The 24,488-nt window shown below is 36.7% G+C and overlaps 1 long non-coding RNA gene across 2 annotated transcripts in view; it reads left to right on the top strand.

Moving 5' to 3' along the window:
- The first annotated feature begins 3,392 nt into the window (after positions 1 to 3,392).
- LOC103546912 (uncharacterized) overlaps positions 3,393 to 24,488 on the top strand; it is a 34,459-nt gene continuing 13,363 nt past the window's right edge. The window contains exons 1-2 of one of the 2 annotated variants that reach the window (XR_543802.2): positions 3,393 to 3,798; positions 22,913 to 22,964. This is a non-coding gene — a long non-coding RNA (uncharacterized lncRNA). The remainder of the gene's footprint in view (positions 3,799 to 22,912; positions 22,965 to 24,488) is intronic. The other variant, XR_543803.2, reaches the window with a different exon arrangement.

Raw genomic sequence — 24,488 nt, 5'->3', positions numbered from 1 at the left:
ATCTTTTCAAAGAACCAGCTCTTCATTTCACTGATTTTTTTCTATTGTTTTTTAGTCTCTATTTCATTTATTTCTCCTCTGATCTTATTATTTCTTTCCTTTACTGACTTGGGGCTTTTTTTGTTCTTCTTTTTCCAGTTCTTTTAAGTGCACTGTTAGATTGTCTATTTGGTATTTTTCTTGTTTGTCGAGGTAGGCCTGTATTGCTATAAAATTTCTTCTCAGAACTGCTTTTGCTGTATCCCATAAATTTTGGCATGTCATATTTTCATTTTCATTTGTTTCCAGGTATTTTTTGATTTCTCCTTTGATTTCTTCATTGACCCAATCGTTGTTCAGTAGAATTTTGTTTAATCTCCACATTTTCGTGGCTTTTCCAATTTTCTTCCTGTAGTTGATTTCTAGTTTCATACCATTGTGGGCAGAAAATATGCTTGGTATTATTTCAATCTTCTTAAGTTTATTGAGACTTGTTTTCTGGTCTGATATGTGATCAATCCTGGAGAATGTTCCATGTGCATTTGAAAAGAATGTGTAGTCTGTGGTTTTTATTTATTTATTTATTTATTTATTTAATATTGGCACCTGAGCTAACAACTGTTGCCAATCTTTTTTTTCCCCTGCTATTCCTCCCCAAATCCCCCCTAGTAAATAGTTGAATATTTTAGCTGTGCATCCTTCTAGTTGTGGCATGTGGGAGACCACCTCGACATGGCCTGATGAGTGGTGCCATGTCTGTGCCTGGGATCCAAACTGGCAAAACTCCGGGCCACTAAAGTGGAGTGTGTGAACTTAACCACTCAGCCGCAGGGCCAGCCCCTAGTCTGTGGTGTTTAGATGGAATGTTCTGTATATGTCTACTAGATTCACTTGGTCTAATGTCTCATTTAAGGCTAATGTTTCCTTATTGATCTGTTTTGATGATCTATCCATTGGTGTAAGTGGAGTGTTAAAGTCCCCTACTGTTATTCTGTTACTGTCTATTTCTCCTTTTATGTCTGTTAATAAATGCTTTATATATTTAGGTGCTCCTATGTTGAGTGCATAGGTATTTACAAGTGTTATATCCTATTCTTGGATTGTTCTCTTTATCATTGTGTAGTGCCCTTTTTTGTCCCTTATACCAGTTTTTGTTTTAAAGTCTATTTTGTCTGATATAAGTATTGCTACCCCTGCTTTCTTTTCATTGCCATTTGCATGGAGTATCCTTTGCCATCCCTTCACTTTCAATCTGTGAGTGTCTTTAGGTCTGAAAGGTCTCTTGCATGAAGCATATATATGGGTTTTGTTTTTTTATCCAATTGGCTACCCTTTGCCTCTTGATGGGAGCATTTAGTCAATTGATGTTTAAAGTAGCTATTGATAAGAATGTACTTATTGCCATTTTGTTACTGTTTTTCTGGGTGTGTTAGTAGTTCTTCTCTGTTCCTTTTTTCCTCTCTTGCGCTCTTCTCTTGTGGTTCTGTGGTTTTCTTTAGTGTTATTTTTAGGTTTTCTCTTAATTTTTTGTATATTTCTTATAGGTGTCTGGTTTGTGATTACTATAAAGTTTATGTGTAATAACCTATGTATATAGCAATCTATATTAAGTTTATGGTCTCATTAGTTTGACCTCTTGCTAAAAGCTCTACTCTTTTACTCCCCTCTTCTCACATTTTATATGTTGGATATCGTATCTAACCTCTTTTTTTTTGCATGTGTATCTGTTACCCTCTCCTCATGGAAATAGATAATTTTAGTACTTTTGTCTTTTGACCTTCAATATTAGTTTCATAGGTGGTTGATCTGCTACCTTTACTGTATATTTGCCTTTACCTGTGATGTTATTGCTTTTTTTAAAATAATTTTCTTAGTTCTATTTGCAGTCTTCTCTTTTCCATTTAAATAAGTCCCATTTAGCATTTCTTGTAAGGCTGGTTTCTTGGTGATAAACTTCTCTAGTTTTTGCTTATCTTGGAAATTCTTTATCTCTCCTTCAATTCTGAATGATGACCTTTCTGGATAGAGTATTCTTGGCTATAGCTTTTTTCCTTTCAGCAGTTTAAGTATAATGTGTCACTCCCTTCTAGCCTGTAAGATTTCTGCTGAGAAGTCATGTTATAGCCTTCTGGGATTTCCTTTGTATGTAACTTGCTGTCTTTCTCTTGCAGCTTTTAGGGTTCCCTCTTTACCCTTAATTCTTGGCATTTTAATTATAATGTGTCTTGGCATGGGCCTCTTTGGGTTTACCTTCTTTGGTGCTCTCTGTGCTTCCTATACCTGGATGTATGTTTCCTTCCTTAGGTTGCGCAGGTTTTCAGCTATTATTTCTTCAGATAGATTCTTGCCCCTTTGTCTCTCTCTTCTCCTTCTGGGAGATCTATAATACAGATGTTAGTGTGCTTGATGTTGTCCCAGAGTTCCCTTAGACTGTCCTCATTCTTTTTGATTCTTTTTGCTTTTATCTGCTCAGGTTGGGTGATTTCCTCTAGTCTTTCATCCAGCTCGCTGATCCGTTCTTCTGTATTGTCTACTGCGCTATTGAGTCCCTTTAGTGAATTTTTCATTTCCATTATTGTATTCATTTCTGATTGGTTTTTTTTTTTCATATTTTCCAATTCTTTGTTGGAGTTCTCACTGAGTTCATCCATTCTTCTCTCAAGATCAATGAGCATCCTTATGACTATTACGTTGCACTCTTTGTCAGATAGATTATTTCTGTTTCATTTAGTTCTTTTCCTGGGGCTTTGCCCTGTTTCCTTACTTGGAAGATATCCCTTTTTCTTCTTATTTTGCCTCTTTCTCTGTGCTTATATCTGTATTAGGTAGGTCAGCTATGTCTCCCAAACTTGGAGAGGTAGCCTTATGCAAGAGATGCCTTATGAGGCCCAGCAGTGTCTTTTCCTCTTGTCACCAGTTTCAGATGTTCTATGAGTGTCCCCTGTGTGGGCTATTTCTCTCCTTCTGTTGTGGCAGGGTTGCACTTGCTGCAAGTGCCTGGGGAGGCTAGGCTGTCCCCTGGCCAGTAGGTTGTATTGTTCAGCTATGCATGGTTGCTATGGTCCCTTCAGTCACTTTATCAGGTGTGGGGGAGCCCAGTACAGTTTTCTATAAGGTCTAATAGTACATATCTGTTGCAGTTTTTCTGTTAAGAGACTAAGCCTCCAGTGTGGCTGGTTTCCAGGCTCAGGGGCTTATAATTGCTGTAGGCCTCTGGCCTGCAAGGTTCTTATTAGCTCTCTTGGGATTGTAGCTGAGTGGGGCCAGCCCCAGGCATTGGAACACCCAACCGTTTCAGGCTTTGGAAGGTGGGGCCAATCCCCTGTGTGTCTGAGAAGCACAAGTCTTCTGCAGCTGACAAGCCTCACTGCCCACAGGGCCACACATCCTGTCAACACAGTCCTGCCCCATGCACATGCCCTGACCCACTGAAGTGGCTCCTGTGACCAACTGCAGAGGCCCCTTACACGCCACCAATGCAGGCCCACCCCTCACGCTTGTCCTGTCCTGCCCAGGTGGACCCACTCACCCAGCTGCAGAGTTTCCAGGCACCCCACCTATGTCAGCCCACAAATTGGCCCAGGACTTGCTGTTAGGTGGGGCTAGTCCCTAGAGCAGGCTGCCTTCCCTGGCTGAGCAGCCATGTGCTCTAGTGGGTGACATAGACCCCTGTGCTAACAGGCCAGGGGAAGACCTCCAATAGCATCTGCCAGTGTCTGTGTCAGCACTCCTGTACTAAGTCACGATAATGGCTGCCACCAATGTCTTAGTCCATGGGGAGGTCTCATCTCTCACCAAGATTCATCCAGAGCCTATCAGGTAAGTCTCTTTTCACCAAAGGACTGTGCACCTTTCTTTCTGGCGATTTTAGGTTACGTTCTGAAATGGATGTTTTGTATGTGGACCTTTTAAGAACTGGCTTTTTCCCCCTTATGTCTGATAGCTTTTCTAGAGTCACTCCCCCTTGTAGTTAATAGCCATCAAAGCCAGATATTATGACACTTGTCTCAGTTGTGCTAAGTCCAAAAGCTACTTATTGTGGTAATGTTCCCCACCTCAGATCCCCCACTCTTCCAGGGAAGGTTTCATACCTTAAGATTGCTTTTGGCTGGCAGTGAGGTGCTGCAGCTAGAACGTTGCTTTTTTCTCTCCAGAAAGGAATTTCTTCCTCTTCCACCTGGGTCAGCACTGTCCCTTGTTGTGGGGGTTCTTTTTATCCAGTTTTCAGTTCTCTCTCAAGGGTAATTCTTCCAAGAGTAGTTGTAAATTTGTTGTGTCCGTGGTAGGAGGTGAGTTCAGAGTCATCCTACACTGCCATCTTGACACCATCCTAAGGTTTAATATTTGTTAATCAGCTCCTTTCTAAGGGATTGAAGATTAATTGGAGCTAACTCTCTAGCTAAAAGAAATAAATCTTGAGTTTCAAGCAACAATAACAGATGCATGGGATAATCTATTTTGACAGATAATTCTCCTGAGATCTTTCAAATTCACATTCTTTTATGTGGAGGGTTAGTTATCTTTCTTGTGTACAATACCCAGAAGACATTATCCAATATATATCTCTTTTGTATTTTCTGCTTTTCCTCCCTCTAGTTTCATCATCTATAGGAAGCTTTTTAAATTGGGGGGCAAAGCAGAAATTTAAAATTTAAATGGTTAGATATAGCTATCTTGAAAATAACACCTTAGGAATCAATGGCTTAAGACAGCTGTTCAGGAAACTAGGGGAGAAAATACACTTTGTGTTCAAATATGTGTGGGAAAATTGTGGGGTTTAAATAGTTATTTTTGTTTCCTTCAGGAATGCTCATTTTTCATTTCCATGGTAAAGAGTCTTTTGAATTTATAGTATGTCTAATATATTATCTTTTTTCCCTCACCCCACAGAATGCCTATCAAGATATTGAAAATGTTTATCAGGGTTCTCATGAATTCTATGGCTATTTGTACTGCAGTCTTCCTTGTTGTTCTCTGTTGAGGAAAAACTTACCTAATCACAGAACCCAATTATTTTTACCAGCTTTAAACCCTTAAGTGCTTAGATAAAGTTCCATTATATTTCCCCTATTATCTGCCAGGGCGTTATGCTCAATGTCCTGAGAGATATGATGAAATACATTTAGTCCATCCATGACTGAAGAACATTTCTAGTCTGTGTTTTTTGTTGGCTGCAGTGTTGTAAGTGGGCTAAGTACACGTATTAAGGCAATTTCAGTAAATATAAATTTTGAACATATATAGCATCTGGTATTTAGGCATAAACAGATGGCTCAAGTGCAGATGTTTTCAGATATTGGCTACTGTTCCATTGCAGATCATAAATCATGGTTATATCCAAAGGCTCTTAAGCTAAAGAAGATGGATGTAAAGCTTCCTTTTCAATCAGTGAGGGCTTTAATGGTAAGAAGAAAAAACAACTAAATTTCCATTTATTTAACTAGCTAGTTCTCCCATACAATCTTGATTACATTCAAAAGGGGTATAAACGACAAGTTAGCAAATCAAATATATCCCTAAAAAAGATGGTGAATACACTCATAATAAACACTACTAACATATATTCTGAACTTTCTATGTGCCAATCACTTCTCTAAGTTATAGATATAGATATATAGATACATATTCCAGAGCTCACTGTGCTATAAAGAGACAGACTGTGTAATGTGACTTCAAAAAAAGAAAAACAGCTTACAAATCTTAAGTTGCATGTTTCGTTACATCTATATGTCCCTGTAGAGACCAGAACAAAGGATGGATGAATATTAGAGATGTTCTGATGCATAGACAAGCAGTAGCAAAACAGTGTCAAAGTTCTATTAAGACCTTCAGTTTTACAAGTGATTACACATGATTTATATAATGTGACATTATTTTTCAATTTTCATAGTACCCTGATGATCTCAGTGTTGTTTCCCATCTTACATTTCTAACCATTATAGCCTCAAATATCATAATGGCAGTTTAAGGATCTGGTAACATCAGATCTTTGGCACTCATAAGGTATATTTCCAAAAACTCTTATGAATACGAAGTCAAAGAGAGCACTCTAGGACTCTTGCAGAAATCATGTGTGCTGGCTAAGTGCTATTACCTCCTTAGCCCTTCCTTCACTTTCATTATGAGTATTGGTACTTCTATGAACTCATTATACCTGCCACACTAGAAAAGTTCAAGAAGGTTTCATTGTAATGCATATGCTGCACAGTAGGCTTGATTTAAGGACCAAGTGATTAAACTCTCAGTCACTTTATGCCTGCATTACCAATTTCACAGTGTTGAAGTACACAATTGATGAAACCATGAATTTGTCTACTGGGAATAAGAATCTTAAGCATAGGTGGCATAAGTGGCAAACCGGCAGCCACAAGTATAAAACAAGGTCAAAGATGTGTTTTCCTTTGATTTCTTAATAATTTAAAAGCATTAATTTTGAGGTTTTGAATAAAAATCTAGATTTCTGATTTTTCATGAAAAATCAAGAGGTTGAGGCACATGGGTATGTTTTTCCATGGTTGGAGGTAAGTAAACTTTGCCCCTTTACTGTGACATTTAGTCTCCTATCACTCATTTTCCCCACCTGCCTGTGTTTAAGGTGACCTGCCTGTCTCTGTAGGATGTTTAAGGATGGTGACTAAGTATATTCTCACTATTGCATTAGGCTCCACTCCACCTTTAGTTCTGCCCTCTGAGTCTTGGTCCGATATGTGTGGCATTCTCATTATAAATTCACTTTCTCTCCCTTCCCTCCTCAACTATTGTCTCATGTTGTACCAGTCTATACGTGATAATCTCGCTGAAGCCCGCATGCTACTTCAGATGATAAAGAGCACGCAGTGATAGTCATAATACTGTTTCACATATTACAATTGAACTACTAGCTCCTCTTTTCTCATTGTTCATATCACTGACAACTTCCATGAAGGAGGAACTGACAGAACACAGAGTATTATCCTAACAGTTTATTTGCATTATTTTGATTTAGTTAATAGAAATTCTTGTGTTATCATCACCAAGGAATCTCAACATTGACGATGTGGTTTCACTGATGTGGATATTAAAATGCGTAAATGGAAAAGTGGCATCTATCTGAGGAGATTGGCTCTAAGATGAAGTATATCATGCTACCCAATATGACATCTGTACCAGAGGAAGAGTTAATTAATTCATCAACACAATAGGCTAGAAGAAAACCTATTGTGTTAACCGGTTTCATAAATGAAAATCAATGCCTTGTGACTCCCTACCATATCCTTGTGCCCAGGATCTTCATGTTGATGGAACAACAACTTTACATGCAGTGCTGCACATCACACGCAGAGCAATACTTTCATTCTTTATTACTTCGAACAAACCCAGAATCCTTCCTGCACTGCAGATCTTGGAAGCCATCTTTCCAAGAAAAAAAGAAAAACCCAACATTTCAAGAAAAAAATGGGAAGACTGTGCGCTTAACCCAGGTTCCAGACATTCTGTGTTAGAACTTGATGGCATTGTTTCCTTACATCCTCTCTTCCCTCATATAGATCAATGTCTTTAAGTAGTTACTTCACATGCACCTTGATGCTTATTTTATTACCTAGACACAAATCTATAGCAGGCAAAGAAGCAGCAGGACAAAGCACACTGTGAAAAATTAAGTTTTTTAAAGTAGTGTTGAGATAGCCCACATAGGTAGGTATGTAGGTATGGCTGGCCCTCAGCAATTATTTTAAGGAGGTATATATTCATCTATTGATCTGTCTATCTATCTACACATATATACGTACTAATTGTGCTATACCTCTGGGGAAAAATGCATGGCTATCTTTCAGCAAATGATTTAAAGAAGTGTATAGCTAACCATATATTTTTTCCCCAAAGGAACAGCACAGTCCAAGGAGGGCACTGCTACTGAATTCAGAAGACCTAGTTTCACTGTTTAGTTATCATAGATCTTGGATTATTTTAATCTTAATAGAAGACAACATTAATAGCACTTCACAGAGCCGTAAACATCAAATAAGGATATAGAAATAAATGCCTCCATAAATCTCTGAATAATAATGTAAATGAATAGTTATCATTTAATTAATACCTTACCATTTGAGACCCTGGAGTTTTAGAGCACTTGTTCCCCCCACCTACCCAAAACTCCTGCTACATACAGACTAAGTCAGACCATAGTCCTCTCCTGAGCATTTCGCATTGACTTGTCTACCATGGAAGAAATGCATATTTCAGCTTTTATTGTGCTAGGTAAACCCCAGGCTGATAAAGTAAATGACTTGGTGCTAAGAAAATGCTGGTACCTTGTTTTATCCTAAGTGAGATATAAGAATGAAAATAAGAATAAGAATGAGAATAAATAAGAGTAAAAAATAATTATGAGGTCAGAGTGCCTGCCCTCTGTCATCAATTTACATATCTATTATCTCCAATCCTCAAAACAGTGTCAAGTAAGATTTATATCTTTGGCCAAAGACACATCAAAACTAATTGCTAGAGCAGTGTACAAGGTCAAATTTGTCATCCTCCAGTGCCTAGGGACTTTCTTCTATGTAACTGCCTCTGTAGTTTTGGAGACACAATGACTTAATTCAAGAGAGAATACTGAAGAGGATTTCACATAAAGTGGCTATTAGAAGAAGGCATTTAAGAATGTTCTCATGACACAGCACTAAGTGATCTTCTGCTTGGACAGCACAAAGGGCTGGGATAACACTCACACTGTATATTAATAAGTAAGCCATGGAGAATGTTTGAAGCAATTATTTAAATAATTCTAGAAGGAAACAAGCACCATCACATTTTGTAGTAGAATGATTTATACTAGCTTCTGCAATTGCATTAATAAAGGTTTATTTCTTGCTTATATCAAGTCTGAAGCAATTCAGATAGCCCTTCTTTTTCTTGTAGCTATGGCATCAGGATCAAATGGCCTTTGGCAGGGACAACTAGGAATAGAGCATGCACATCAGTTTTTAGTTGCATCAGTCCAGAAGTGACACAAGTCATCTCCTCTATTGGCCGAAAGTCTATTGGCCAGATCTAGTTAAATAGGCCAAACTAATTACAAGAGAGACTAGAAAATTTTAATATGCATATGGATATTTTGTGTGTATTACATTCTTCAACTACACTTTTGTTTCTGTTTAGGTTTATACTTCATGAAGAAATATGCTTATACCAAATCACATGAATAACTGGATCATTTATTATCTCAAAGCCAAAATCTATTTATTGTCATTATAGATACTGAAGTTTGTGTAATCTCCTCACAAATGAGAAACTTAGGACCTAGATATCACTTACAGGGTTTAATTTTTCGTAAGCCATTAAACCATCAGAATACAATGCAGATCAATATGGTGGCTATATTGAGGCAACAACATAACTTGGAGTTTCCTGGGATTCAGATTTATAGTTACATTATCTGCTTATTATCAATGCAACCATATTATAGAAACCATTCAATTCTACCACATGGTTGTTTCTAATAGGGTACCTTAGTATCAAAAAGTGAGATCTAAATGTCCCAAGGTTTTATTGATTACAAATTATCAAGAGGCACCCTTGATGGCCTAGTGGTTAAAATTCAGCACTCTCACCGCTTCGGCAGCCCAGGTTCATTTCTCAGTTGTGGAATCACACCACCTGTCTGTCAGTTGTCATGCTATGGTAGCAGCTCACATAGAAGAACTAGAAGGACTTACAACTAGCATATACAACCATGCACTGGGGCTTTGGGGAGGAAAGAAAAAGAGGAAGATTGGCAACAGGTGTTAGCTCAGGGTGACTCTTTCCTTGTCAAAAAAAAAAAAAATTTACCAGGATTGAATTCAGACTATAACAAACAAATTCAATTGTATTTCATATACATGACAAAACCTCACTTAAGAGAATGTAGAAAAAGTACTTTACCATAAGTAATTTTGGGTAACAGTTTGGCTTGGATACTATAAGGAAAAAGATTACAAGAACTGTACATTGCTCTATATTCTTACTGGTAAATTTGTTTCCCATAGGACATGGGTTAACAATTGGAAACCAATGTATATGCATACTAAGGTTGAACAAATAAGTAAATAAACTGTAGGTAATAGGAGCCAGATTTCTCACAGTTGGAGAAATAAATACGTAAATAATAAATAAATAAATAAATAAATAAATAAGTAAATAAATGCAAGAGAATAGGAGGAAGCCTAGAGTGAACTCTGTGGGGCCTGATGAGAGTTAGAGACATCAGTATGAACTCTTGTCTTTAAAAATATACAACATTCATATAGGTAGAGCGGAAATAAAATATATATGTATATATACACAGGTTATATACAACACATAGATGTATTTCCTGGCTTGGTCCCCTGATTGGATCTAGGAGCTGTGAAACTCCAGTGGCAACAAGCACACCTAGAACCTAGATCTTGGTTCCTAAATATAATTCATAATAGAAGAAACCAGTGCTTCTTGGAGAAATAGTTCATTCTAGGGTAAAATGGCTGATTATAGGGGCAGGGTATAAACAAGAAGAGTCTGAGGCATCTTGTAGTGCCAAAAGTACAGACATGCTTAATATTTTTAAAAAGTAGGGGGATGAGGGCATGTTAAAGGAGACAAGAACCAACCTGAAAGAGTTCTCAATGGCCAAAAATGAAACAAGTTGAGCTTGCTGTGTAGTGAGAATACTTAATATCTACTCTCTTTGGAGCTTTGAAGTATGTAATACAGTATTGTTAACTATAGTCACCATGTTGTAGGTTAGATCCTCAGAACTTATTCATCTTAGAACTGGAAGTTTGTACTCTTTGATCAACATCTCTCCATTTCCTCCACCCCCTGGCCCCTGGCAATCACCATTCTATTCTCTGTTTCTGAGTTGGGCTTTTTTTTAGATTCCACATATAAGTGAGATTATGCAGTATTTGCCTTTCTCTGTCTGACTTATTTCACAGAGCATAATGTCCCCAAGGTCCCTCATGTTGTCACAAAAGGCAGGATTTCTTTCTTCCTCGTGGCTGAATAATATTCTATTATACATATATGCCACACCTTCCTTATCCGTTCCTTGATTAGACAAATACTTAAGTTATTTCCCTATCTTGGCTATTGTGCATAATGCTGCAATGAACATGGGAGTACAGATTTCTCTTTGAGAACCTGATTCCATTTCCTTTGGTTAAATACCCAGAAGTGGAATTGCTGGATCATGTGGTAGTTCTATTTTTAATTTTTTGAGAAACTGACAGTTTTCCATACTGGTTGAACCATTTACATTAGCACCAATAGTTCACAACCGTTCCCTTTTCTCCACATTCTCACCAACACTTGTTATATCTTGTCTTTTTGATAACAGTCATTCTAACAGGTGTGAGGTGATATCTTATTGTGGTTTTGATTTGCATTTCCCTGATGATTAGTGATATTGAGCATCCTTCATGTACATATTGGCCATTTGTATGTCTTATTTGGAAAAATGTCTATTAGGTTCTTTGCCCGTTTTTTAATCAAATTGTTTGAGGGTTTTGGCCATTGAGTTATATATTTTGATTATTAACCCTTTATCAGATATATAGTTTTCAAATATTTTCTCCCATTCAGTAGGTTGCCGACTGTTTCTCTTTGTTGTTCAATACAAAAGAAATTAAGCAAAGCCTAAAATGTGATTTTCTAAGAAATGTAATTAATAATGCAAAATTCTCCCCTTATGTGTAGTGAAATAGAATAGTAGAAAATCTATACTTGTCAAGAAGTAACTGAAATTGATATTGGTGATATTGGTTGAGGGCGCTGTGATATTGTGATTTATAATAAGAATATATAATTGGTCTTCATTCCATTTCTGGCACAGAGTTCCCAAAACTCTTGGAATTTCCTATGTGATGAGAACCACAAAGGTGTCTTTTGCTATGTTTATGAAGTAGCTTTTGGAATTCAACTAAGGATGGGGGCTGGTTGCCAGTGAAGCCAACCATGTTATTAGAGGATTGTAACTTTCAGTACCACTGTCCAACCTCCTGGGAAAGGAGAGGGGCTAGAGATTAAGTTCAATCACCAGTGGCCAATGGTTTAATCCATCATGCCTATGTAATGAAGCCTCTGTAAAACCCCAAAAAGTGCAGGGTTGGAGAGTTTCTGGGTTGGTGAACCTGTGGAGATTTGGAGAGAGTGGCGCTCAGAGAGGGCAAGGAAGTTCTGTACCCTTTTCCCATACTTTGCCCTATGCATCTCTTCCATCTGACTGTTCCTGAGTTATATACTTTTATAACAAACCAGTGGTCTAGTAAGTAAAATGTTTCTCTAAGTTCTGTGAGCTGCTCTAGCACATTAGTTCAACCCAAAGAAGGAGAGGGTCATGGGAAGCCCTGATTTATAGTTGGTTGGTCAGAAGTACAGGTAACAGTCTGGACTTACAACTAGTGTCTGAAGTCCAAGGAGAGGGTCATGGGAACCCCTATCTATAGTGGGTCAGTTAGAAAAGCCCAGGTGACAATCTGGGCTTGTGACTGGCTTCTGAAATGTGGTGGGGTTTTAGGGGGGTAGTCCTGTAGGACTGAACACTTAACCTGCAGTATCTGACACTATCTCTGGATAGATAGTGTCAGGATTGAGTTGAATTGTAGGACACCCTGCTAGTGTCTGGAGAACTGCTTGTTGGTGGAGGGAACCACCCCCTTGTTGAAATTGGGTTCAAGAATCCCAAAGAGGTCTACTCTAATGACCTCTGTAAAGATCTTATCTGCAAAGAAGTTCACAGTTTAAGGTATTGGGGGTTAGGACCTCGACATATGAACTTTGGGGTAACACAATTCAATTCATGACACCTACCCATGTGCGTTACACCATCAAAGATTTTCTCTTATCCTCAGCTTTATACATGCACACACACACACTATTTAGGCTATTTCAGGAGACGATAAGTGAGCACAAAATCAAAGTGGGACAGACAATGTATTGTCACGTATTCTCCTCCTTAACATTTGCTTTAAGAAACCATCAGCCTGAAAAGTTGGGTAAAAAAGAAATCTCTGAAAACTTATGAAATGCATTAGACCAGAAAGCAACAGAAGTCTCTGTCTAAGGGAGCATAATTCTGTTTGATTATGTCATTAGATTTTACCAAAGACAGATTTAGAAACAAAAATCTACCACTTTCCATTCTGGCAGTGACTCAGCATACTATCATTTATAATAAAGGCAAATTCCCTACTAATTCCATATATTATACATGGTCACACAAATCCAAAAGCAAAGTTTGTCTTCCTATTTCAGTATAATAAAAATTCATTTCCATCTGTGCCCCAGCAAGGCAGAGTTTTCACTTTTTTTATGCTAAGTTTTGACAGTACTTATACTGGGGATCAATGGATAAAATAACGCAGTGCCATATGATCTTCATATATTTCACAGATAGAAATATCAATTTTAGTGTAATGGAAAGGAAGAACTCTTGAAAACAAATGCAGGAAGGGAAATACACATATGCAAAAGCATATTGGATACTACTGTATTTAAAATATTCTGCACATCTGTTATTAATCTTTCTCTGCTATGCAAAAAATAATTATATTCGCTACTGAAAAATCAGGAAAACATAGTGTGAGAGTCCACAGGGATGTTGTAATATTCCATCAATATTCAGGCCAGCTAGGCCAGTTTCACTGGCTTTGGGAAAGGCAAAACTTTATAATGCCTACAGTGAGTGTGGTGCTGTTTGTCTAAGAAATGATCTATTAGTGGGGTGAGATAAATAAACATGCAAACAACAGAGCATATAATCCATTTATAATCCTAAGGCCAGGGCTGCTATATACTAATACTTCCAAGAAACTTGGCGAAGAATCAACAATATAATAGCTCCCTGCTCCCAAAGTATCTGAGCTATTACAGCACACAGATCTCAGGATTATGGAAATATCTTTAATGTAGTTCTTATTAGAGATAAATGATGTATATTAAAAAAAAGCTATATTCTGGTAGGAAATTAAACTTCAATGAGAAACTCTAATTTCTGATTTATTTTTCAATTTTGGAGTGCAAATATGCTGATAGAAATAACTGATAGAAAGTCTATCAAAAAAAGTAACATGCATACAGTACTTTTCCAGCTCCCAGAATTTCAAGTCAGACTTTTATGCCTTTCAAGACACTTATAATACTAACGACATCTTGAAACCTTCACATTTCTTAAATGTGTAACCTGATCCTTTGTGCACACAGGACATGCTGAATGTGTTTTGCAGCATGCGATTTTGCAGGTGCAAGTTCATTGGGAATTTTTGCTAGCAAAACAAAAATCACAAAATCATGGTGCTACAAATATCCTCAAATTTAAAATTGCTCAATTTGGACTTTCTTTTTCCTTTAAAGCAGCTTGTTGCTTCCGGGAAGATTATACACCTACTGGATGCCATTTGTAAAGAAGCTTCATAATCATATCTGTCTTCATTCCTTTTCTCCTGTGACAAAGATTCTCTCCTTGACCGAATTCTAATCAGACTCTTCTGAGCTCTTTTACAACTAGGACTCAGTGTTTTGACTTCTGCGTTCACCTCCATATTGCCCAATTTTAGCAAGAGTCCTGCTGAAACAGTTTAACCAAAATCCCCTTTGTTTGTCCCCTTTGGTTACCAAAATCCCTTTGCTATCTGATCAGATTTCTCCTCCTCCCCCATCCTCCAGGATCATAATGGCCTGCCCTCAGCAAGAATCCTGTTTGGTCTGTTTAGCCAGAATCCCTCCCTCTCATCCCTCATGTTTCCTCTTAATTAATTTTCTATCCACTGCACATCCCACCCTCTACCCCCCCGATCCTTAGCTGTAAATCCCCACTTTTCCTTGTTGTAGTCAGAGTTGAGCCCAATCTCTCTCCCCTACTGCAAAACCCCATTACAGAGGTTCCTACACTTATCCTGATAGCGCCCCTGAAGGTAGTCTGCCTTATCGTCCGTAACACATCTCAATAATAATATTTTTCTTTAACACTTCTTCCTTTCCTTCCTTCCTTTCTTCCTTCCATCTGGCCTTCATTCAATCTTCCCTTCCCTCCTCTCTTGTTCTCTTCTGTTCTGTCTTCTTTCTTTCATTTCAATTTCTTTCTGTAATTTTTAAAAAGTGTTTATTAAAGATTAATTTTCCAGGTACTACGTGTTACTATGGGAGACAGGTTTTTGTTTTTTGGGTGAAAAATTTCCAAATTGATGTAGCAGATTTACCAGATCATGGAACTACTGGTAGAGGAAAAAGTCTTATTAGGGAGATGGATTGGACTAATATTAGGGGGCCAGAATTTGATTAATGTGGCCTAAAATATATTATTCCAAAGAAAGAAGTATGTGTAAATTCACAAATTGATTTCTAAGTTATTTATTCAATATGGCAAGACAACAAACATAAATTCATGGTTTATTTGTGTACGATTTAGTCTAATTTCAAGCTTAAATGCTTCTCTAGAAAATTAGAAAAAATAACATTTAGCAAAACCTACAAATGCTCTCCTGTGAAGCTATAGTGTCTTAGAAACTTAAAGAGGGAAAGGACTTCATGAGTCATCTATCTAGTCAAAACTTCAGTCTAAACAGGAAGGAAATCAATCATTCTATGTTTTCAAAAAGTAGCTACTATTTGATGTGCAAGATATAGGGTCCAAGGTGTGGTATAAACATGGAACCAACTGATTACACAAAGGTGATATATCACTTTCTCTGAGTAGGAACAATGAAGGTCTTTTTCAGCATAAAATAGTACATGACGATTACCAAATAATAATAGAGACAAGAAGTATTGAATTTAAAGGAAGATAGAGTCCATATGGGTCAAGCTGTCAGCAAGTTAAAGGTAGGGTTCCAGTTACAATTTTAAGAATCGCTAAGATTTTGTTCATAATCCAAACTAAAATATATTTTAGGCTAATTAAAAGTATTCTTATTAGCATAAGAAACATATGTATTGGTTTCTGCCCCCTCCACCCTGCCTTCTGACACAGAGCTCCTAAAAACTCATAAATTCCTAAGTGATAAGACAACTAGAAACATCTTTTCTAATGAGGTGATTCTAAGTGGGCTCCTGGATGGGGGCTGGTCACCATAAAGACCAAGCCATAATTAGAAGCTTGGAATTTTCAGCACCAGCCACCCCTTCCCCCCGACTTCTCTAGAAAGGGGAGAGGGCTGGAAATGGAGTTAATGTTCAATCATGCCTACACGATGCCGCCTCCATAAAAATCCCAACAGTGTGGGATTTGGGGAGCTTAAAGGTTGCTGAACACATACACAGGTGATGCATCCCAACTCCAATGGTACAGAAGCTCCTGCGCTGGGGACCCTCCCACACCTCACCCTATGTACCTCTCCGTCTGGCTGATCATTTGTATCCTTTATCATATCTTTTACTAAACTGCTAAACATAAACACTTATGTTTCCTGAGTTCTGTGAACTCTTCTAGCAAAGAATTGAATCCAAGGGAAAGGAGACGAGGTCCTGGGAATCTTCCATCTGTGGCCAAGTCAGACAAAGTTGTGGGCAATCTAGGGACCTACTACTTGTGATTGACACCTGAAGTGGGGGGTAGTCTTCTGGGACTGAGCTCTTAAACTGTGCGATCTGACGCTATCTCCATGTAGATAGTGTCAGAATTGAGTTAAATTGTAGGACATCAAGTTGGTGCCACAGAATTGCTCACTCGTGGGGAAAAAACCCACACACCTGCTGTCAGAAGTGTTGTGAGTGTGGTAGTAGTGTGAGAGTAAATGAGAAACACGGGAGGAGAAGCGAGTTTTCCTGCTCAGTATACAAAGTAAGGGTATCTTCTCCTATTATTCAGTTCCTCCCCAAAGCCAAACAAACTAAGACATTTGGCTCCCATATTTCCATTATCTCCATCATTCTTCTTATCACAATAAATTGCTCTCTCAGAGCAATCTAGAGTGTTTGGCTTTGTCACATTTTTCTGTGACAAACATGTACTCTATTCATATAGAGTTTAATTATTATTATGCTTTAGATTGGTTCAAGGTAGGTTACATGATAGAAAAATGAACCTTAGTAGAATTAAAAATATGCTGAAATATTTTTATAGAATATACATTTGTTTTTATTTCATTGACTTGAGAGGAATCCTCTATCCATGATTCTTTGATTGAGTATGATTTTCTGCAAGATACTCTTTTTTTCATGACGCCTTCAAGAATAGAATATATCAGCATGCAAAAATATACTTCCATATAGCAGACCAGTATTTTTTTATGTAAACTGGACATTTGTAGTTTCCTGTTGCCAAAAAAAGTCTATATTGGACAGGTATTAAGCATTTAATAAATAGCTGATGAACAAAATTGAATATCCTTATTAAAAAAAATTCATCAAGGAAATGAAAAGAGTTGTTCCTTTCCAGCGACTGTTTATTTATCTGTTGAATATTCCACATAAATCCCAAACAATCCTGCCACCTGGGTCCTAACATAAAGTAAAAGAGTTTCACAAAATATATTAAGGGATAAATAGTGGGGGGTACAAGTTAAAGCTCATGTTTGCTAAGTAGCACTGTCATATTTCTTTGGCTCCACATTTTGATTTCTTTCAGTTCTGTAACCAGAGATCCAAACTTTGTTCTCCAATCTCTCAATCACTTCCATTTACCTTACCATATTTCACCTTGAAGCCAAATTTAATAACCAAGCCTTAAAACCTGAAAGCTAGGGCAGGCCTTATCTTTAGCAACATGAATAATGTCACAATTCCCAAAAAAGAAAATGCCTTCAACTCATAAAGCAAGATTAAATTATATATTTACTTCAGGTTCTGGGCATAGAAAAAGTCAATGGGCTGTTTCAAATCATCTTTATTAGCCACGCTATAAAGATGTCATCCAGTACCATGTATTGTTGATATCTTTATTGTTTTCTTTTCATACTGTGATCAATAACAGTAGTCTGAAATTTCCTGCCAGTTACTTGGTCATCTTGTAACCTTATTGGATGACATCGAAAACTCAAGAAGATTTGCAATTGAAACATTATATACAGCAAAGCATCCTTTAGATGCTGAGCTAATACAGTGCTCTTCTTGATTTACTAATGAGATAAAGTCAGTGGAAGAATAATAGCAAATATGCACTCAGAGTGTATTTCCACAGCTTTCCTTTTCCTTTGGCTCTTCATTTTATTACTGAATTGGATGGCAAATCTAAATAACTTTGGAGCCTGCATCAGCAATTCTATAGCTGCTCAAAATACATGTTGTCCTGGTATTATTTTATTTTTGATCATAACCTTTTTTAGTTTCTGAAGTAAATTTGAGGTTATCTCACTGTTGATCATTCAAAATACCTGAATCTTCCTGAAAGGAGAGAGTGTCCTAGAAACATCAGGGTCAGATCACAAAGCACACAGATGAGCAAGAGTTTCCCAGGCCAGTCATAATTTATTACCTTCAAAAGTATTGTGTCTTATTAAGACACTGTTGGTTACATTTTGGAGAAACATACCAAAGCTGATTTAAACAAAAACCATGAGTGTTATTAGGTGAACAGAGAGGTATCTTCTGGAATCCAAGGACAGGGATGATTCATTCCCCTAGGTAGATTGAATCTAGCTGGAAAGTAATCAGAAATGTTAGATGTACTTTTTGGGTTTTTTCTTTCTACACATTCTTGCTGCACACTGGCTTCTCCTGCTTCTTGGTGATCTTAGCAAAACTTTGCCACGACATCACTCCAGAGTTTATGTAGCTTAGTTGTAAACACGCATAGCGACCAAGTGGTTGACTTTGAATCCTGATTTTAAATGTCACAATGTAAATGCTCTTTATTATGAATATATTTGCCTTTTCAAAATCATCCGGTTTAACTTTTCTGAAGGCAACTTATTTAGAGATTTTCATCTTATGATATTCAGGGATTCAGCATTTTGATTCATGTAATTTTAAAATAGTAAAACAAATGTAAAGAAAATGTGACTGAAATATTTGAATTAGCTCTAGTTTGATGAGCAAAGTGCTTGAATAATGTGCATATTTAACATACCAATATTTATTTGTATATTCATTTCTGGTTTTACATATATTTGTAAATATTTATATATTCAGAAAAATGTAAAAATAAAGTATATTGAATGCAGGATTGTGGCCATGTAAATGAATGTTAAACTATGAACAATTGGATTTAAAAAAATGATAAAGGTACATTGAGTTTGTTTTGGTAAGAATATGTGACCATTAATCTCTTCAGAAACATAGTATTAAAATATCCTTTGTAAACATGGCATTTATTTGTTACCCTCATTACTATGTAACTCAAATGACATTTATCCTTGAATACAATTCTACACATTTGAACAAAGATATAGTTATTCCCTCAACATTAACATAATTTGTATAATTTTAAAATGTTTTGTAATTAATGCTTTTGAAGTCCCAAGTTCTATACACAGAAGAGTGTTAGACATTCATCTATTGATCCAGAAACTCTCATGAATTAGTATATTTGCTTAATAATCAATGCAAAAGAAGTCATGGATTATAGCTGTAAAATTATAGAAAGAAAGATTTGGAGATAAACCATATTTGCAACTGGTTGATGTTTTAGCATTTGCTAATTTACAAAACATAGTTAGGTGGTTCAATAGTAATCTTAATACAGAGAAAATCAAAGTTCAAGATCCTTCGCAATTAAAATGTTAATCATGTTACTTCAGGCAATCTAATTATTGTGAGGAAAACAGGACATCTGCATACAGAAGTCCTGAGAAGACCCTAAGCATTCACCTCTGGCTGATCTCTAGGCTCAATGCCAGCAGAAAATGAAGCCTAAGATGGAATTTTACTGGGCTTGGCTAAGTATTGAAGGGCTGTCCCAACATAGGGCCAATCTGCCAAGACTGGCAGAGTGTTTTCTTATCTTCCTTTTAATTTTTTCCTATAGATATTTAAAGAAATCTATGTCCAACTTCTTTTTTTCATATTCTTCTCTCTCTCTCTCTTTCTCTCCCTCTTCCTTTCTCTTTCTCCCTCTTCTCTCTTGGCTACTGGAATCCAAAAAATCTGTGAAAACACTAGCTGAACACAAGCTGAAAGAACAGATAATTCAGAGACCACATATGAGAAAGAATACAGACTTAAAAAATACTATATGAAAGTCAATTAACAATGAAACAGCCACAGCCAATAGCAATCAACAAAAACAAATACTGAAGAAGGGAAAATACAATTTCTAGAGTCACCATATTATAATATTCAAAAGTTTAGTTTTAAACAAAAGAATATGAATTATGCAAAACATGAAGAATGTATGGCCCATTCACAGAAGAAAGTAACACAAACTGTTCCTGGAAAAGGACAGATTGGGATTACTAGACAAAGACTTTATATCAACTGTGTTAAGGAAACCATAGATAAAGATGTATAGGCAACAGACGAAAAGTGTATGAACAAATAGAGACTATAAATAAAGGGAAAGAAATTATAAAAGAGAACTAAACAGAAGTTCTGGGGCTGAAAAGTTTGATAACCAAAATGAAATAATCACTAGAGGATTTCAATAGCAGATTTGAGTAGGCAGAGGAAAATGTCAGTGAACTAGAAGATGGTCAATAGAAATTATCCAGTCTTAGGAACAGAGAGGAAAAATGAAAATAACATACAAAACCTAAGACTTATGAGAAACCACCAGTGAATCGACAGTAACATAATCGGAATCCTGGAAGGAGAGAAAAGAATGGGGCAGAAAGAATATTTGAAGACATAATGACTGAAAACATCTCAAATATGATCAAAGGCATATATCTATTCTTTCAGGAAGCTAAATAAACTCCAGAAAGGATAAATACAAAGGAATCTATACCAATAATTATAATCAAATTGTTGAAAGTCAAGGACAAAAGGAGAATCTTGCAAGCAGCATGAGAACAGTGACTCATCAAGAATAAGAAGTCCTCAGTAACATTAACAGCAGGTGCCTCATCAGAAGCCATGGAGGGTAGAAGGGAGTGAAATGGCATTTTTTAAGTGCTGAAAGAAAAGGGAGAAAAAAACCTGTCAAACAAAATTCTGTATGTGGCCAAACTATTCCTCAAAAATGAGGGAGAAATTTTAAAAAAAAAAAAAAATGAGGGAGAAATTAAGATGTCCTCAGATTTTAAAGAAACAGAAAACCAAAGGAGGTCTTTGCAAGTACACCTGCCCTAATGAGAAATGAATGCTAAAGGGAGTTCTTTAGGCTGAAATGAAAGGATACTAGACAGTAACTTGAAATCATATGAAGAAATAAAGCACTCTGGTAAGGGTAACTATATAGTAAATAGAAAGTCTGATATTACTGTATTTTTTGGTTTGTAACTCTTCATTTTATTTTCTACATGATTTAAAAGATAAATACACAAGCCAGTCGTTATAAATCTATGATAATGTGAAAGCAGTGTATAAGGATATAATTTGTGACTGCAACAACATAAGGAGATATATGTGAAAGGAAATGGATAAACTTCAAATGCACATTTCCAAGTAAATGAAGACAATCTGAAAAGGCTTCTGTATGATTTCAACTATATGACATCCTGGAAAAGGCAAAACTATTAAGATAGTAAAATGACCATGGCTGCCAGGTATTAGGGAGGAGAGAGAAATAAATAGGTGGAGCACAGGACATTTTCATGCAGTGGAACTATTCTATATGATATTATAATGGTGGATACGTGTCATTACACATTTGTCACAACTCAAAGAATGTATAACACCAAGAGAGAACTTGAATGTATACTATGGATTCTAGGGTGACAGTGATGGGTCAGTGTAGGTTGATCAATTGTAACAAGTGTACCACTCTTGTTTTGATAGTGGGATACATATGCAGAAGCAAGGGCTATTATGGGAAGTCTATATATCTTCTGCTCAATTCTGCTGTGAATGTAAAACTGCTCTAAAATACCAAGTTTATTAAAAAATATACTATGTAAAGCCAAAATAATGTTTTACGAAGTTGAACTAAAACTACAGAGACAAATTGTTATATTTTATTTAGAGTTTTTGTCACTTGCTTTCTGGGGTTTTTTTGGTAACAAGAAGTGAAGGGTTTCATGCAGACTAAGGGTAGACGAGGAGGAGAAGCCATGCAGAGAAAATGAAGACTTCTCATGGAAGAAGATGATGGTTTATACTCACCTCAGGGCAACACAGCAAAAGGGTGAAAATGCAGCTTTCCTAGATTTAACTCGGAAAGCCGAACGTAGATACCCTATTGTGAGAGAAATGAAACCATCTTGCCTCTCACTGCTGTGAGCCTTTTTTCTGTAAAATCAACATCAAGTTGAAATTCGAAATATACCAGGTTGGAGGATTTTGAGAACAGGGCCCTTTTTCTATAGCAAGACAAAAGGCATTCTTTACACTGAGTTTACCTTGGGAACAGTATATTCTCAATAATCACCGCAGTGACGCGCACCCTGGCCTTGTATACAAGAAATCGAATCATTTCTAAAAGGCTAACAAGCCAGCAATAAATTCTTTTGTCAAACATCATGTCAGAGTGGTGGGATTTGACGATACAAACTTTGGTGTTTACCAGTGGTTTCTTTTCCAGATACAAGTGCCTACTGGGTCATTATAACAGCAGTATGCTTAAGAAAATGTAGAAATACATAATTAAGGAAAAAGCTGACAGTTATCTTTCTCTTAGATTTACACAGCTGGTTCTTGGAGCAACAGAGGACCTCTTGCATCAATTTGAAGTTGATTTCAATCAACAGTGATTGCCCAGTCTGGACCATTAAGTGCATAAGCTGATTTCAGAGAAATGAAATATGATGGATATAGAAATCAGGGTAGGGAAGTTAAAGCACAGCCGGAAGAAATCAAGGGTCCTGAAGTAAATAAACCCATTTACAACTGTTTGCTAATTAGCTTTAGCTTTTTTTTTTTCTTTTAAGTTCAGCAGTTTTGTTGATTGTTCTTTTCTTCTTTACAGAGCCTGAATCTAGAGAATCTAAAACGCCGTGCATCCTAAGAAGCATGTAATGGTGAACACATTCATCCTAGTAGCACTCCCCAAGTTAAGAAAAGTTCTGCATATACACGGAAGTAAGAGAAGGGAGAACAGGGAAGCACAGAGGTGAATACGGAGGGTAGGGGGCACTTAGAGATTCGGGAGTTAAGGAAATTTTGTTCACTTTAGTATAATGCTTTCATTTTCCTCATAATCTGAAATCTGAGTGTCTTTTTTAGAGCCAATCAGGTTTCTTTCCTCCTTACACTCTTACTGTTTTCTTCAAACAATAGGGTGCAACAGTTTAGAGATTCCTGAAACCTATCACCTTTTTATTAACAACCCAAAACAGCAAAACTAGAAAATGGAAGGCATTAGGAGTTTGGAACTTGAGTGTAATGTGAGACTATATGTACACAAGTTATTCTGGTCACCCTATATATTTTGCCCTATTCCTAAACAAGCTTAAAACGCCAATAGAAGAGAATGAGGATGCGCAAATTAGGTAAAAGACAACAGAGACAAGGAGAAACAAAGATATTAAAAAAGAGTGACTGTTTAGATGGCAATCTTTGTATTTCCAACTGAACAGGAAACTATCAAGTACTTTAACATACGTAAGAATTAGAAGATCCATTCTTTTTCTTTCTTTCATCAAAGAGTTTGTAAACTATTTAGTGGTTTACAAGAAATCACTTTGAGTACTTTTATTTCTGTGCATGACAGATTTTTATATCCTTCCAGATATTTCCTTCACTTCTTTGGAAGAGATAGTGATTCTTTATTTCTATGCTAATATGCTGTTCTTAATATCCTGTTTATGCTCCTCAGATCACTGAAAGTTCTTAGTCTGTGATTTGTTATTTATGTAATGTGGAGCATATGTGTTTAACTAAAGCCATAATTTTAATCTTTATGTTGCATAATTATAACACAGTTTTGGTTTAATAAACCATAAAATCTTGCATAGCATAAGGTATAGGCATATTTTAGCAAAATATACTTGTGAATCTTCACTGAACATTCAAAATATGAATTCAAAACTTGCAGTGGGATTGCAGCTCTACTGAAATGAACTCAGATATATGCAAAAAAATTCTTTTTTCTTTCCTCCAGAGCTGAGCTGATCTCTTTTGTAAGCTATCACAGAGCTCTGTAGTGGAGAAATGTGTCCTTGCCATTTTAAATAATCTTTTGATTAAACAATTCTTCTTTCACTATAAATTATTCTTTTGGACAACTGGATATGTGGTAACTCAGAGTTCCATCCTTTCTGTCTCTCTAAAATGGCAGATACATATATGAAGTGAATCACATGACTAGTGATTGGTACTGACTCTTGCCTGGGAACTTAAATAGAGGGGTGTGTGCCAGTCAAAACACCTACACCTGGTCTCTGGTCTCTCCACATTATCTTTACTTCCTTAAACGTTCATTGCTGAGTACAAAGTTTAAATATTCTAAGAGGGAGAAGAAAGACAGAAGGGGCTCTGCCTTTTTGAAGCCAGCCTTGAAATTTATAAATCGTCATTTCCGTGACACTGATTAATTAGAAGCT

The sequence above is a fragment of the Equus przewalskii genome, chromosome 13 (assembly GCF_037783145.1).
Source record: "Equus przewalskii isolate Varuska chromosome 13, EquPr2, whole genome shotgun sequence".
In the NCBI taxonomy this organism is placed as follows: Eukaryota; Metazoa; Chordata; class Mammalia; order Perissodactyla; family Equidae; genus Equus; species Equus przewalskii.
The sequence above is the reverse complement of the archived record's forward strand: the minus strand, read 5'-3'. Positions and strand labels throughout refer to the sequence as shown.